Source organism: Balaenoptera ricei, chromosome 11 (assembly GCF_028023285.1).
Source record: "Balaenoptera ricei isolate mBalRic1 chromosome 11, mBalRic1.hap2, whole genome shotgun sequence".
NCBI classification, from domain to species: Eukaryota; Metazoa; Chordata; class Mammalia; order Artiodactyla; family Balaenopteridae; genus Balaenoptera; species Balaenoptera ricei.
In genome coordinates, this window is record NC_082649.1 from 46666565 (window position 1) to 46683176 (window position 16612).

At 39.6% G+C, this 16612-nt stretch overlaps 1 protein-coding gene and 1 pseudogene across 1 annotated transcript in view; both read left to right on the top strand.

Moving 5' to 3' along the window:
- The window catches only part of KHDRBS2 (KH RNA binding domain containing, signal transduction associated 2), a 720740-nt gene that overhangs the window by 36062 nt on the left and 668066 nt on the right, over positions 1-16612 (top strand). The gene's annotated exons all lie outside the window — the stretch shown is intronic.
- LOC132374054 (rRNA methyltransferase 3, mitochondrial-like) lies at positions 9328-10594 on the top strand (annotated as a pseudogene).

Sequence of the window (16612 nt, forward strand, 5' to 3'; positions counted from 1 at the left end):
CCTGATCACCTAAGATCCATTTCTGCCCTCACACTGGTACCGTCCAGGATGCTGCCTTACCTGAGAGGTTACCCTGATGGGACGTGGGAGAGCAGAGCCACCTGCCCAGGGCCACCAGTGGGAACACCACTCATGTCCATAAATTATTTGCTAACCATTTAAACCTGCCTTAGGCTTGAGGCCAAGCCAGGTCATCCCAGGGATTACAGAGCAGAAAAGTTTCTTGTAATCAGGTAAAGACTAGGAGATGGGTGTGAGTTAAGCTTCTGGGAAGAAGCAAGATGCTTGCTCCATGGCTTAATTGTTTCAAAAAAAAAAGCTTGTTAGAGACCAGGTTGAGTAAGAGGTTTGAAACTCTTGAGCAGATCAGGAAAAGAGGGGGAATATGCTTGCTCATCAGCAAGAAAAATGTGGTCCTGATCTTATTTAGTGGGGAAATAAGCCAAGGGTTGAGGAGGATAAACTGCCTGAAGGTTTTCTGGCACTAACTTAATATTCACAGTGAGGTTTCAAAATAAATATGACTTATTAAAGGACAAATAAGAATTGGTAGTAACAGATTCAAATGTCTATTGTAGGAGGGTTAATTGCCTCACATTTCTATAAAATTTATCTGCTTTCATATTTATTTCAAATATTCTGACCTTTGATAGTTTTAATAGATCCAAACAGATAATACACTATTTGCAAAACAGAGAAGGCAATTAGCATATGAAACATTGGTTATGTGCAGGTCAGTGTTCTAGTGCTTCACATTTCCTTAAGCCATGTAATAGCCCGACAGGAGGGTTGGTGATGGGGAGATGCACTTTGTTGGTGCTCTTTGTGGAGGAGAGTGCTACACCTAGTGGTTAAGATTGGGACTGAGATCCAGACGCCGGTGTTCAGATCCCAGTGGCTCTGCTTACACTCTGTGTAACCTTGGAGAAAATTCTTATCATTCTGCATGTCTCATTTTCTCTTCTGTAAAATGGAAATTATACTTGACCTGACACTTGTGGTAGTTCTGAGGGTAGATCCGTCTGCATCACTGATAAAGCGCATGATGCATGGGACACGTCTGGTGAAGTAGCTGCTGCTTCCCCTCCCCACAACCTTGTTATTACTCATCTGTACAACAGCCTCGTTAGGTGGATACTTTCCTAGCCCCATTTGGAGAGACTGAGAGTTAAAGAACATAAATAACTAGGCTACAGTTGCCCAATTTATCTGAATCCAGTATGTTCCGTCCTTATATCCATATTGCTTCTCCTCTTGTGCATCCTGAGTGCACAGAAATGACTGCTTTGGCCCCTTCCCCTGACTGCTGGATTAGCATTGCTGCCCCTCTGGCAGTTGTGGAGAAAAAATAAATTAAGTTCTTCAAAAGTAGATGCAGGTAAGAAACTGGGCCAAACAGTAACAGACGGTTCCCTCTGGTTACCCAGCCAGAGGTGCCCCCTGTAGCTGCTGTTGAAAGTCTAAGAGTCTTCTTCAGTTTTTTAATCTGTCAGTGCAGGATTTTATTAAAGATTCAGTTTACCAATTTAATTTAACCATGTTGTATAAAAGTTTGTAGGATGGTTTTACCTGGGATAGTATAGTAGGATGCCCTGTATATACCAGGATATAGGAATACACTCCAAAAAGAGCTTGATAAGGATTCACAGGCAAACAATGATTGTTTCTACAGGATTTTTTTTTTAAAGCATGAGGAATAAGAGTAAATGAACTATGGCATGGTTGTTAAGAGGGTTTAAAAGAAAACAAGCTTGGCTTGAAGTGCCTGGTTTTGACTCCCTGCCCTGCAGTGGCTGAGTGCATGGCCTGGTTGTTGACCTGCCTTTCTTAGTGTCTTATCTGTAACATGGATACACAAATAGTATCTATTTCATGATGTTAAATAAGCTTATATCAATCACCAGTTAGAATAATGTTGGTACTCATTTAGCACCCAGGAAACGGTGGCCTTTTCTGCTTATTTTCCTCTTACATATCATATGGACCTCTGACTCCCAGACCAAAACTATAGCCTGGAAGTATTAACACCTTCTAGATTAAATAGAACTCTCTGGGCTACCTTGGAAAATAATTAACATTCATCATTTCTCTGAGAACGTGCATTCTAGGTTTCCAGTTATGGATGTATGAGAGGACTTGAAGATGATCCGTTTGCCATTTGGAAACTGCCTGTTTATTGTTCTTATTTTATAAAGCTGCCTTGTGCAGCAATTACATCTGCATGGCGTTGAGTGGAGTTGACCTTCGCTTTGAGTCTCAGGATTAGGTCATGACTCACTATGCAGACTTGAAAATTCGTGGGGAAAATAACAACAATAACTTTTTGTTATTGTTTTGTTATTGTAAGTCCTAACAGTTATTTAGGACTTACAGTACACCAAATAGTCTGTTAACACTTTATACGCATTATCAGTTTAACAATAATTTGATGGTAGTGTTATGACTGCCCTTTCATGGTCCCTCTGTAATCCAGCTGCTTTCAGAGTCTTCAGGCACGTGGCTGTGGAAGGAACTGCAGCAGCTGAGTCACAGCCTCTCTGGCCCTGTCCTCCTCTCGTCTAACTTTACACCACGTTTGTTCCACAGCTCATGATTGTCCAGCAGCACTGGTTTCCTTTCTCTTCCTTGAGCAGCTGTTGGTTCTTTCCTGTCTTAGGACCTTTGCCCTATTTACTTTTCTGGGGAGCTTTGCCCCCAGAGCTCTGCACTCCCTTTCCTCACTCTTGCCTCAGCTCAGAGTGGCTGTCCAGGGCCAGCTTAAATCAGGGAGTCTCCTGCCTGACCCTCCTCTGTCCCATTCCCATCTTTTCTGCTATTGAAAACATTTGTCATGAACTTAAACTATTAACTTATGTCTATCCTTACTGCCCTGTTGTCTCATTTGATGCATTGTAAATTCCATGACTGCAGAATTCTTTCTTGCTCTGTATCTGGGAAAGTACTTGGCATATGCTAAGCCTACGAATATTTGTGGAATGAATGATTGGATGCAGTTTCGAAAGGTTACAAAATGTGTTTGTCATCCTGGAGCTGGTGAAGAGGCAGAACTCAGTATATTTGAGTCTGAGCCCACTGCCCTCCAAGGTAACAGGACATCAAATGCCTGATCGGCAACTGGAACAAAACTGTAAAAGTTATAATGTAGTAGATTTTCCACATTTGTTTCATTTTCTCACCCTTTTGCAAGGAGGTAATGCCATGTTTGGGTTCCTCTTGCACCTCTTACCTCCCAGATGTGCGTTTCTGTGACAGTGGTGCTTTGGGTCAGTGCTTGTGTTGAGGGTTGGGCTTCTTACCTGTGCTGTTCTGCACAGGTGCTTACTGGTAGGAGGATGTGCCACGCGGAACCCTCTGGGATCCGGTCCCAGGACGATGTGTGTGCAGGAAAAAACATGCCCACAGTTAACCAGAAAGAACAAAGTTTTATTATCTCAGAAATATAATGCTAATTACAGTAGTTTATAAGTCTAGCTTTCAAGTCATTTAAAATAGTTTAAGAAAAGGTGAGAAGGCATTTGGGTGTCAGAATTGGGTGAAAATATGGACTCCAGGGACACAAACTACAATAATTACAAATTAGTACAAGATATCTTATTTGTAAGAATTACTACAAATAAATTAAGGTGATAATAGGATTATTCTTCTCTTCTTCCTCCTCCTCCTCCTCCTCTTCCTTTTCCTTCTTCTGTGTGTCAATTTTATTTATCCATATTATAGATAATTTTTTTAAGGAAATGGAACCTGAGTGTCAAACAGCTTTCAAGCTGTACATCCTGCAGTTTTATTCAAGAGGGAGAAAGAGAGAGAGAGACAGAGACAGAGACAGAGACAGAGAGAGAGAGAGAGAGAGAGAGATTACCTTAATAATTTTTCTGATCCCCAAAACAAAAAATTCCCAGAGAAGGGTACAATGACCCCACTTTGGCTCTGCCAGCTCTTTCCAGTGGAGGGGCAGGAGAACAATGGTAACTATCTCATATTTTTGTGTGTCCATTATTTTGTTTGAATGTGCATAAATGATGTACATTTCATGTGTAAGCATACATAAAGTAAAAAACCTCCTGGTTAAAATGTGAAGATAGTCTTGCTACTTGAAAGCAGTGCTGTGTGCCAAACAATCCTGGGAATGGTGTTGTGGAAAGAAAACTAGAATATATTCACTGGCCTCAAAAATCTCATAATGAATTTTGGGGTACATAAAACATACAAGAATCAACAGCCATTAAACCATTAATAAAAAGAGCATAATGTTATATATGCTGTTCATGGTGTATATATAAATATATATATATATATTTAATATTTTTAGATAAGGAGAGGAAGCCATGAAAATGTCCACAGACAGATGAATGGATAAAGATGTGGTACAAATATATACAATGGAATATTACTCAGCCATAAAAAAAGGAAATAATGTCATTTGCAGCAACATGGATGGACCTAGAGATTATCATATTAAATGAAGTAAGCCAGACAGAGAAAGACATATATCATATGATATCACTTATATGTGGAATCTAAAAAAAAAATGATACAAATGAACTTATTTACAAAACAGAAACAGATTTACAGACACGGAAAAGAAACTTATGGTTGCCAAAGAGGAAATGTTGGAGGGAGGGATAAATTAGGAGTTTGGGATTAACATATACACACTACTATATATAAAATAGAAAATCAACAAGGACCTACTGTATAGTACATGAAACTCTACTCAATATACTGTAATAACCTATATGGGAAAAGAATCTGAAAAAGAATGGATATATGTATAACTGAACCACTTTTCTCTACACCCGTAACTAACACAACATTGTAAATCAACTACACTCCAATATAAAATAAAAATTAAATTACAAAATTAAACAGGAGAAAAACCACCCAAGGTTCCATTTTAAGACTGTTACTCATAATATGTTTACATGTGCCATTCTAGTTGCTTTATCATTTTTTTTATAGTTGTGATCATATTTTATGTACACTTTTTGGTTTGTTGTTATTATTTCATACTTTAAGTATAGAGATTCAAAGTATCAACAGCCCAACCATGAGAAGACAAAAGGTAACTGGAACATTTTATTTTTTTTTATTTATATTTTCTAAAATTTTATTGAAGAAAGTGATTCAGTTATATATATATATATATATATATTCTTTTTCATATTCTTTTCCATTATGGTTTATCACAGGATATTGAATATAGTTCCCTGTGCTATACAGTAGGGCCTTGTTTATCCATCCTATATATAATAGTTTGTGTCTGCTAATCCCAAACTCCCAATCCATTCCTCCCCCACCCCTCCCCCTTGGAAACCGCAAGTTCATTCTTTATATCTGGAACATTTTATGAGGCCTTCCTTTGAACTGGGTTTTTAAGAAACTGAATATTTTAACCAGAGAGAAGAGGAACATTCTCGCCATTTGTTTTCTTTTAAGTCATCAGTAGTATTGTCAGTGTTTAAAGTCATTTTAACTTTCTATATGAAACTTTGGGACAAATCAAAAATAAAATCTGTGAATAAATATTGAATTGATTCATCCAGAGGATATTAGGCACTATGATTAATGCAAAGATATCTTACATAGGCCCTGGTCTCAAAGAGTTTATAATCAGTTTGGTTGGAAATGATAAAACTGGTAAAAAAAATTCCAATTTCTACAATAAGATTTAAATAATTTGTTCAAAGTAATGAGAAGGCATACTAGAAGTTGGTATTTATTAATAAATGAATGAAAGCATTTGAGTCTGAAATAGTCAGGAAAAGTTTTATTTAAAGAGGCGAGATTCTTTTAAGGGATGAGCAGAGAGGAGCAGCCATGTCTCTGGCTGGCATGGTGCTACGATGGGAGCAGAGTTGCCCTGAAAGCAGGAAGCGCAGCTGCGAACCCGACCCTGCGACACTCCCCAGAGGGTGTCTGGGGCTCAGCATTGTGTGGTGGCATCAAGCAATGAATATGATCTTTATTGTTTGTCAGAGCCTATTAGAAATATCAAAACCTGAGGGGATGAACACATTTCTAAGACATTTATTACACCTCTCCTCTTATGAATTCAGTTGATAAGTATTATTATGTGAGGTGCTGAGCCAAGAGTGTCCTCCTTGGTAACAGGTAAGCTATTCAGCGATGTTCACAATGTCCCACTTTGAGATATTATAAATGGTAATGGAATCGGAATTTAAATTACTTTGAATGTTTAGTCTTCCATAGGAATCTTAATATTCTCACAACTTTAAATATTTTTATTCTCTTCCCTTTTAAACTACATTTAATGTTTTCTTTCTTAATAATTGTGAATTTTAAGTAAAAAGGTGATGCCCTGCATGGGTGCAGGAAACATCTATTTTTTTTTTTTTTGAAAATGATTTCCATAATGTGTGATTTCATCAAATTTAAAGTGTTAAGTGTTTATGTAGGTAAGGGTTTTAGTACCTGGAGTTGTTATGAAGTAGGCATCCTCTAACCCATCTGTGAGGATTAATTGTATTTCTTCATTGGCATCTGTGTTTTTTAAAACCCCTGAGCTTCCTTGGCTATTTCTACTGACCTAATATTCTATTACTCAATGAAACATAGACTTGTCATAAGAGTAGGAACTTTGGACTCAAGACTCTCTAGGTTTGAATCTAGGCTTGTCACTTATGAGCTACATGGCAGTTGCAAGCCTGTCTGTGCCTTAGTTTCCTTATTTGTGAAAAGAAGGTACATATATCAAAGGTCTGTCTTAAGAATTAAATGAGCAAATAGTTATTAAGCTGGAGCACTTGGTAAATGCTTCTTTTGTTTGTTTAATGAAAAAAATAAATGCACAAAGCAAATGCCAATCCATGTGCCATGTGTTCTATTAACATTCTATTTTAAAATAATTTCAAACTTAATAGGGGAGTTGTAAAAATGAAAATAGTACAAGAAACACAAGTATACCCTTTATCCAAATTCACATGTTTTTAACATGTATCATGTCTCTTTACCCCTACATAGTTTACTGCATATTATCCTGGATTAGGGACATTCTGTTCCATAACTACAGTTCGGTTGTCAACCTCAATAATTGAAATTTGATGTAGTGCTCTTATGTCATCTGTCATTCTTTATATACTTGTCTCTGTGGACACAGTAATGTTCTTTATAGCCTTTCCTCCTCCAGGACAGGGTCCAGTTGAGGGTCAGGTGTTCAGTTGAAGAGGTCTGTCTCTTCAGTCTCCTTTATCCAGAACATTTCCATAGCCTGTCTTTGTCTTTTATGACTGACATTTTGAAGAATACAGTGCCACCAGCCCTGCCTTAAAAATGGAATCTTCCTTGTTTACTGTACAATTATTTTTTTCTCCCTTGCAGCCAATAAGCAGTCTGTGGCTGACACACTTCAGGGTCCCTCTAGATTTGACATCCATTGATAACTCACGTCTGATAAAATCTTTACTATGATGATTAAATAATGATCATTTTCCAAGTCTAGCAGTACCTCCACATATACCAGCCATGCTTCAGCATGCTACAGAAAGCCAGAGACCTCATCCTCCTTTTTTCTGTCTACCCTCCTATAGCCGAAATTCGGCCTCTGTATATCAGTACCGAATTGAATCTCAGAGACAGAGTTTTGGGCGAAGTAGAAAAGAATAGCTTTATTGCTTTGCCAGGCAAAGGAGGCCACAGTGGGCTAATGCCCTCAAGACTGTGTGTTCTGCCCCAGAGGGGTTAGTGAGGAGTCTTACAGTGTTCAAGGTACAGTGTTCAAGGTACAGGGCGTGGTCAGCTCGTGGACACTCTTCTGATTGGCTGGTGGTGAGGTAAGTGGGAGTCAGCATCATCAACCTTCTGGTTCCAGCCATCTGGGGTATTTGTGCTTGTGGGCAGCATAGTTAACTTCTCCCACCTGGTGGGGGTATCAGTATCTGCAAAACAGCTCAAAGATATTGTTACGTGTATCCCTTGAGGGGGAACCAGGACCCTGCCCCAAGGCTGCACTATTGTTTCTCTTAACTGTTCCTCCCTTTTCTCTGCATCCCCTCCCTTCCCTGATTAGCAACTGTTTGAACCTGCTCCTTGGACCTCAGGGAAGGTCATGGAGGCTGAATGAAACCTATTTCCTGTAATCAAGAAAATGGAGAACACAGAAAGGCTTTTGTGCCCAGGAGCCCCACAGGGTTCTGGTCGGTTTCCCTCCCTCCCTCCCTTCCTATATGAACTCTATTTTTCCACATTTGAAATCAGTTTTTATATATTTCCTAAATTAAGTTATAGAATTCCTCATTAGAAATTATCTATTTAAATGAAATTATAAGATACTTGTCTAATTATACTTAGATAAATTAAGGCTAGTTGTGTTCTGAAGTTTGCATTTTATGGTTTTGTTTACCGAGGGTATCACCAAGAGAGGACATTATGTACATGCCCAAACAAGTCTGAGTGTGCTTTATAATTACAGTGTTTCATCAACAGTGGCTGATCTAGAGGAAGTACTTTGGCCTCTTTTATAACTAAACCTTTATTCATCGGACAGGAGAATCAGTGTGCATTTTATATTCCCTGGGGTTGACTTTTGAAGGTTTTCTGGTGGCAGACCTTTGCCTCTGGAACCATTCCATTTATTATCTTAAGCAATAACAGAAGTATTTTCTTCTAATTTAATCCTAGTCCTCAGTGCAAGAATAGAGTGCTATAGTTAATAAAAAGGTCATTAAAAGACAACATGTGAGTAAACTTGGTACCTCAGTGGAACTTCTGAACATCAGAGGAGACTGCCTCTTTGAATGTGAACTTTAATTAAATAAATTTATCATATTATTTATTTGAGGCAAGGCTTTTTTATGGAAATGTGCAGCGTGGACATAATCATTAGTAGAGAGTGGAAGAGCATGTTCTTTTCATAAATTTGAAAGCTACATTTCTGAATTATTCCACATGGAAAATAAGCTCTTGATAGAGAAATAGAACATGTGTAATGTATTGGTTTGTACATGGACAACAAGATGGCAATTTTCAATTTGGGTTAAATGTCAGCCTGCTTCCCACAAACTGTAGGGGAGTGTGAAGTGAAAATGAAACTTTGGTTTTATTTTATTATAATATATATTTCCTAAATAGGTGATTGTCATATACTCTTATTTTTATAATATATTTATTTATAAGTTGAGGGATGAGAAAAATAGACAAATTAATATTTTTCCAATATTGCATGGTTGCTTTTGAAAAATTAAGAGTATCTGTTAACTATATCATTATTTAAATAAGATTTTAGTGCATTAATATGTGTGTTTTATGACAAATGTAATGTTCGGTGTATTTCCTTAGAAATTGACATTAAAAGTAAATTTCGAGGGGAAGATGGCGGCGCTGGGGGAGCACGCGTGTTGGGCCACGCGACCGTTGCTGCCGGTGGTGCAGGCTTGGGAACTCGACGCGCGGCGCAGCCCCGTGAAAGTGGTGTTTCCATTAGGTCAGGTCGTGGAACGGAAGCCCGGTCCCGGGAAGCAGCCTCGGAAGGCGGCGGCAGAGACCGGTCCCCGCGAGCAGCGACTGAAGTAGTCGCGTCAGGTGCCCCCATCCCAGACCCCCAGCACCTGAGAAGAGTCGGGGCTTCGCTATGATAAGGCTTTCCCTGGAGACAAAAGGCTGAGCAGTGTGATGACAGTAGTTAAGTCCAGGCCATTTCGGGAAAAGCAAGGGAAGATCCTGTTGGAAGGTCATAGGCTGATTGCAGATGCTCTCAAGGCTGGTGCTGTGCCCAAAGTTTTCTTCTTTAGCCATCTGGAATACATAAAGGAGCTGCCCATTGAGAAGCTGAAAGGTGTTAGGGTCATTAAGGTGAAATTTGAGGATATCAAGGATTGGTCCGACCTAGTAACACCACAAGGAATAATGGGGATTTTGCCAAACCTGACCACGTTAAGATGACATACCCAGAGACTCAGCTTCCCCACACACTGCCCATATTGTTGATTTGTGACAATCTCCGTGACCCTGGGAACCTGGGGACAATTCTGCGATCTGCTGCTGGCGTAGGCTGCAGCAAAGTGTTACTAACCAAAGGCTGTGTGGATGCCTGGGAACCCAAAGTGCTGCGGGCAGGTATGGGTGCACATTTCCAAGTGCCCATCATCAGCAGCCTGGACTGGGAAGCAGTGCCCAACTACCTGCCCACAGACACCCGCGTCTACGTGGCTGACAACTGTGGCCTTTACACGCAGGCCCAGGCCCAGATGTCTAATAAGGCCAGTAACTACGGCTGGGTATGTGACCGACGACCCCTAAAATTTCACAAGTATGAGGAGGAGGAAGCGAATCTAGAAAGTGCAGCCAATAAAGGCTGGCTCCCTGAACTTGAGGCCCAGAGTTACGACTCAGACTGGACAGAGGCACCTGCAGCTGTGGTGATAGGTGGGGAGACCAGCGGCATAAGCCTGGAGTCCCTGCAGTTGGCTGAGAGCACGGGAGGCAGGAGGCTGCTGATCCCTATCGTGCCCGGTGTGGACAGCCTGAACTCGGCCATGGCTGCGAGCATCCTGCTCTTTGAAGGGAAAAGACAACTGCGGGTGAGGGCGGAACACTTGAGCAGGGACGGGAGTTGCCACTGAGAGGGGACGTGGAAGCCAGTCCTCAGTTTTAGGTTGTCTCTGTGGTTATTGGAAAATTAAGAACTTCCCTGACTTTCTGCTTAGCCTCAAAAATAACAAAGGTCAAAATTCCTCCTGAGATTTCCATCTTCCCACCGACTTTTATATATGTGTGTATATGTACATGTGTGTGTGGGTGAGAGAGAGACAACATAAGTAAATGCTCCTCATGGCTGTATGTTTTTAAAAATTGTCCACCAGGGAGCATCTTTGTGCCCAGAAAGTTGCTGAGAGCATCACCTTGGGGAGGGAGGACCCCTCCCTCCACAGCTGGGGGTGCTCTGCAGTCATGGAGCACTGGTTAGAGGCCGGCCTTGGTCACTCACTCCTGTGATCATTGGTCAATGGAAATTAAACCCCTGTGAAGTGTAGACCAGCAGATTACATTAAAACGTTTTATTTCAGTGTGGTCAGTGGGTCTCAATGCCTGTCTTTTCATCTTTGGCCTAGTGATGAGGACATTGCTAAGAGATTAATGACCCAGGAAGCTGAGGGCTACAGGTGATGGCGTTCAGTAGCTGGCTCTTCTTTTGGCTTGGCTGTTTTAATCTCTGTGATTGTTAATTCAGACCATGACTTAAACACTGTTTATGTATGACACAATTTTTTTCCCCCATTTCTGGTGGAAGAGCTGAATTCATCAGGTGGTATTACACCTTCTTAGCACCTCTGCAGATATCTTTTTGAGAACTTGGTTCAGAAAAGGAGGAAACAGTTCTTAAATCTTCAGCTTAATCCTGCATCTGTCAGCAAAGCTGTACCCTTTTTACTAGCTTCCTGCTATTAGTCCTACTTTGTATAACACTTTTGGTTAAATGTAATGACTTAATTGTTTACATTAATCCCCCATCCTGCATAAACAGAACTGTTAGGAGAATGCCACTGTTCCCGGAGGCTGTGTGAACAAAGGCTCCTGTGAGGGGAGAGGCTGAGGTTCTGAGGATGAGAGCTTGGGGCCCTTGAGCCCACAACTCTGCAGCAAGACCCTGCTGGTCTTCTCTCAAACCCCCAGGGGACCAGGGCAAGCTGGATCCTTACTTACCAAGTGCCAGCGGGATGTAGCCAGGGACACGAGGGCAAAGGCAGATGGTAATCGCTGTGTGTGTAAGTCACTGTGTGTGTGTGAGGTGGGATGGTGGGAACTAGAGTATGGGACCTAGTTCAAGCAGTGCTTTCACAACCACAGTGAATATGGTTGGAGTTGAGGACAAAGACACTAGCAGTGTAGTGTCACCACGTCCCTTCCATATAGTGGCCCCTGTCATGTTTGGGGTTCCTTGGGAGCCCTTCAGCTGCTCATCACAGGGAGGTCCAATGAGTTGCAGCATGCCCAAGATGAACCATGGACCCCTCCCTCCCCCCTTGGCTCGCCCAGCTCCCTGGTAAGACCAAAAGGTCACGCATGACCGTGCCCCAAGTTGTGCCCCGGTGGGATTGCTTTGTTATGTTTGAGGGGAGGGGTTTTTAAAGGAACACTCTCTTTGCTTGGCTGTGCTTTCTCAGGCTGACTGGCCAGAAGCTGCTCTGGTGTCCCACTCTGGTCTGGGGCTGCCCAGGGCCCCACACAGATGTTGGGTGACAGTGGCCCCCAGAATGTTCTTGAGACTCTCCATCCCCCATCAGCTTTTAAAAAGTAGAAAAGCCCACAGCCTTTATGCTGTGTTGAGCCCACAAAGGCTGGGGCCCTCTGCCAGCTTCACAGCTATAATGCCCGTCACACCAGCAGGTGAAATTGGTGGCGGTGGACACCGGAGAACCATACTACTCTATTGACAGTCTCCCAACACGTTGGAAAAGTGCTAAAGAAACACGTCACTAAAAAGAGGCTCGCAGAAACTAACAAACACACCATTGTAAAGCAATTATACTCCAATAAAGATTTTAAAAAATCAAAAAATAAAAAGAGGCTCATGCCTTTTCAGCATAAAAAAAAAAAAAAAAGTAACTTTTAGGTTGAGGTGGCCCTCAGTGCTTTTCCCAATGTACTTTATGGTGTGCTTTACTGAATCTGCTGAGGGAGGCATCCAGGTTGAGATCTCCCTTAAGGATATATAGATGTCCTGTATTTTTGATCATTGTGACTACAAATAAATGTGTAGTGACATGTGCATATATAAATAATTATGGCAATTAAGTAATAGTGGAACATTTTCACTGAGAAATTTTATACATTTAACCTATCAGTTACTTTAGAAAATTTATATAAAAATGGCTGAATGGACATGTTTAAAGCTTTCTTCCTTTCTTTCTTCTTTCCTTCCTTCCCTCTTTTATTCTCTCTGACAGTGATGGGTGATGGGAAGCATTTGGGTTTGTTTGTTTTATTTTATGAAGCCTTTGATCTTTTTGCATATTTCACTTTTTATTATGAAAAATTTCCAGCATATACAAAGGTATAGAGAGCATCATGTACTGAATCTCTAACATCCGTTACCCAACTTCAGCAGTTATTAACCCTTGGCCACTCTTGATTCATCTATACCTCCACCTTTTAATCTTTTAAAACAGATTTTTCAGCACTGAGTTATAAAAGATTGATGTCTCAATTTTTCTACAAACATTTTCTGCTAAATGTACATGTTCAAATGTAAAGGATTATTTATCCAAAAATGTTACATTCACGAATGCCAGCAGTGAAGCTAGTTTTGTTCTGTCTTCTCTCTCTATCCCAAGTCCTCAAATTTACACACCCCCACTCTCTTCCGAACACTCCTTATGGTCTATTTAGTAGATTTCAGTTCTCCTGTGTTCGTTTCCCCTGTGGTACAGCGTGCTTACTTTGTGATTATTTTGTAGTATGTCTTTTGCCCTTTGGGGTTTTCCTCAAACTAAAATCAAGCAATTCAGTTGAGCTCTGTATCAGTTCCTTGAAGTTGAAGATATAATGCCATCAATAAAAATGAGACTGGAGCAAATATCTTGCTTGGTCCATGTTTAAAAAAATTTCCTTCTTTGTATTAGTAGTTTTAGCTAATTCTATTAATTACACATGCCCTTGTGTTAGTAACTACCTTTTTAAAAAAAAAAAATCATAGAGATAATGGAAGGTAGCATAGATGCAACCATAATTTATGGTAATCTGATTAACTTTGTCCTGTGACTACAAACCAGCTACAAAGTGAAGCTAACAGCTCTAATGCAGGCCAATAACTGAGAATTATTAATTTCGTGTAACTTATTTCCCAGTTAGCAGTTCTATCTGAAAATAATTTAGACACTGAGATTTGAAGTTGTGTATTCGTTTCAGGATAATATTCCATTAGAGAAAATATAACGGAAGACTCATTTTACAACACTGTAGGAAAGCTTTTCTTCATCTTCACTGAAACTTTACTGAATTTGAAAAATGGAGTTATTCTCTGTGGAGTTCTTCAAATAGGAATTAATACCTTACCTACAGCCTCTTTATTGACAAAAGGAATGATGGTATTGTAATTGACTACAATTATTTATTTAGTGGTATTAGCTAAAATTTTTTAAGCACTGATTTTGTACCAATTACTATGCATAGTGCTTATACCTTTTGTCTGTTTTCATAGTGAGAATTGTTCTGTGAAATAGGAATAATCCTTTGCTTTCTTTTTCAAATGAGGACTTTGAGTTATGGAGAACGTAGGGTAAAGTTAGTGAGTAGAACAGCAAGGTCTAGAATCCAGGCTTGCAGACCCCAGTAGTCTGCATTCTAAATAACTCCGTTATGCATAATATAATATTTGTAAAATATTTAATGCAGTTGATTTCTCTAAGATATTCCATATTATTTTAGTATAATTCTATAAAATTTTCTCTTTTCCCTTTCAAAGATAGAAATTTCTTGTTTGTGTTAATGATTTGAAATGTAAGCATATGCTCTTTTTGGTGTAATCAGTACTGTAATATTCATGGAAATAGAACCTAAACTTCATAGTAGAGTTTTGGCCCTAGTGGGTCGATTTTAAAATGTACCAGAAATGTTCAGCACAATGCTGCCGTGTGGCTGTTTCCTAAGCTTTTAGAGGAAATCTCTCTCCCTTCTCTCCCAGGAGATAGTTTCTGTGTATGAATGTGTTTGGCAATTGATAGCCAGCCTTCATCTTTATAAAGAGTTGGGTTTTTTTTGTTGTTGTTTTTTTTAGTTATCTCAACCAAATCTTTTGGCCTAGTACTCAGTGGTCTACAAATTTCCTCAGAAAAACTTAATTCTCCATCAGTCAATTATCTAGTGTTGCCACTTTTTATGACTTGCCTGATCAATTATGTTTCTTTTACTTAAAAAAAATGCTTTATATTTGATTAAAATTGAAATCATTTGAGGGGGCCATGACAGTATAATATTTTGCTTTACCAAACTAGGAACAATATTTCAAAAATCAGAAGTCACTAAGCTATGTATAGATATAGTTCCCCAGAAAGCTTCATTAAAGATACATGAGGGTTCATTTTTCTTTTCCTACTTTGTCAGCATTTGAAAATGGCTCTACATCTTTCTTCTGAAAGCTGACTTTGATTAAATGCCCTATGTACAATGCACTGAAAAGTTTCTTACTTTGTAAAACAGGATATATAAAGTTGTATGCTGTAGATTGCAAAGAACAAGAACAGAATTCCTGTTACACATCTTTCCAGTCCAGCTGATAAGAAAATCTGGGAAGCCACACTTGGAAAATGAACTGTTTAGGGTAGAAAAGAGAGGGGAGTAGAGGTTTTTCTTATACAGGTTTCTCCAGTTTATTTTAGCTGAGAGAGTACGTTTTTGAAGGTGCCAAATCACATCACTCCAGCTAGCTTATGTAACTTGCTGAATAATCAAAAAGTTCTTGTCCATATCATGGATCTGTTGAGCCTGGCAATGATTCTTTGTCCTGGTCCTCTGGGTGTTACACTCCCTTGTCCTCTTTTGCAGGCAGTTCACTATAACAAGAACCCGTTATTGTAATAGTCATTCCTCCACTTTGGTGAAACTTGTTTTTACAGATCAGATAGGTTAATAATAGCTTATGGTGGCAATTTTCACACTTATCTTTATGTATCAAATAATTAATTATACTAAGATTTGTAAAGTCTCCAATTACAGCATATTTTTTAGCCATGAGTCAGTCCATCTATGTGTATATGTGTATGTGAATGTTGTGACTGTCATATTTCTAGAAATTCTTCTCAACAGAGAGGTATTGGCACATAATTTCTAGTTTGTATTTAAAATATAGACTGACTCTTAAGATGTAAATAGACATTGAGCTGATTCTTGCCAGCAGTTATTTCAATAATCACATATATTTAGGACAGAGCTTTGCTTTCAACTGAAAGTGCTTAAAGTAGAACAGAAATGAAATCAAATGTAATTATTTGATGTTGAGTTTTCTAAAGAGTTTGGCCACAGTTTTGAATTGAGAGGAACTACACTGAAAACAATATTCAATAAAGTATCTTTTAGAGCAGTGAGGCTAAGATTTTCTTTGTGAAACCTGCATAGGATTAGAACATTCAATTAGAATTTCCTTTTTAAGATATCTGGGCCACAGAGATGACATTTATGAGATTAAAATGCTAGAAAATCAACAAAAAAAAATGTGTTTAAAAATAACCAAGAATGGCAAAAACAAAGAGAACACAGCCTTCTTGTAAACAGTAACAGGATGAGGAACATTTCTCAATTGCCCTTCCCACCCTGTGTTCAGATATTTGGTAATCAGTCCTCAGAAACCCTTCCAGCTGCATGAATATGTTGGCTGTTTTTAGTTTTCTAGTACATGAGGATCTTGGGAAGAAGCCTTAGAACTCATAAAATGCCATAATTCCCATCGCCTCCTGAGCAGAAAGCCACCTTTACTTCCTTGGTGTGAGCAAGGGTTGGACTGGGCCATGCGGCCCAGGGGACTGCAGACCCAAGGCTGTGAGGTGCAGATATTGTCTGGCTGGCTTTGCCCATTAGTCCACTGAATAGGCACAGACAGATCCAGATGCGAGGGCTGAAACATGGCAAGGCAAGTGCCAACTGCTGCGTTCCATAGAGATCA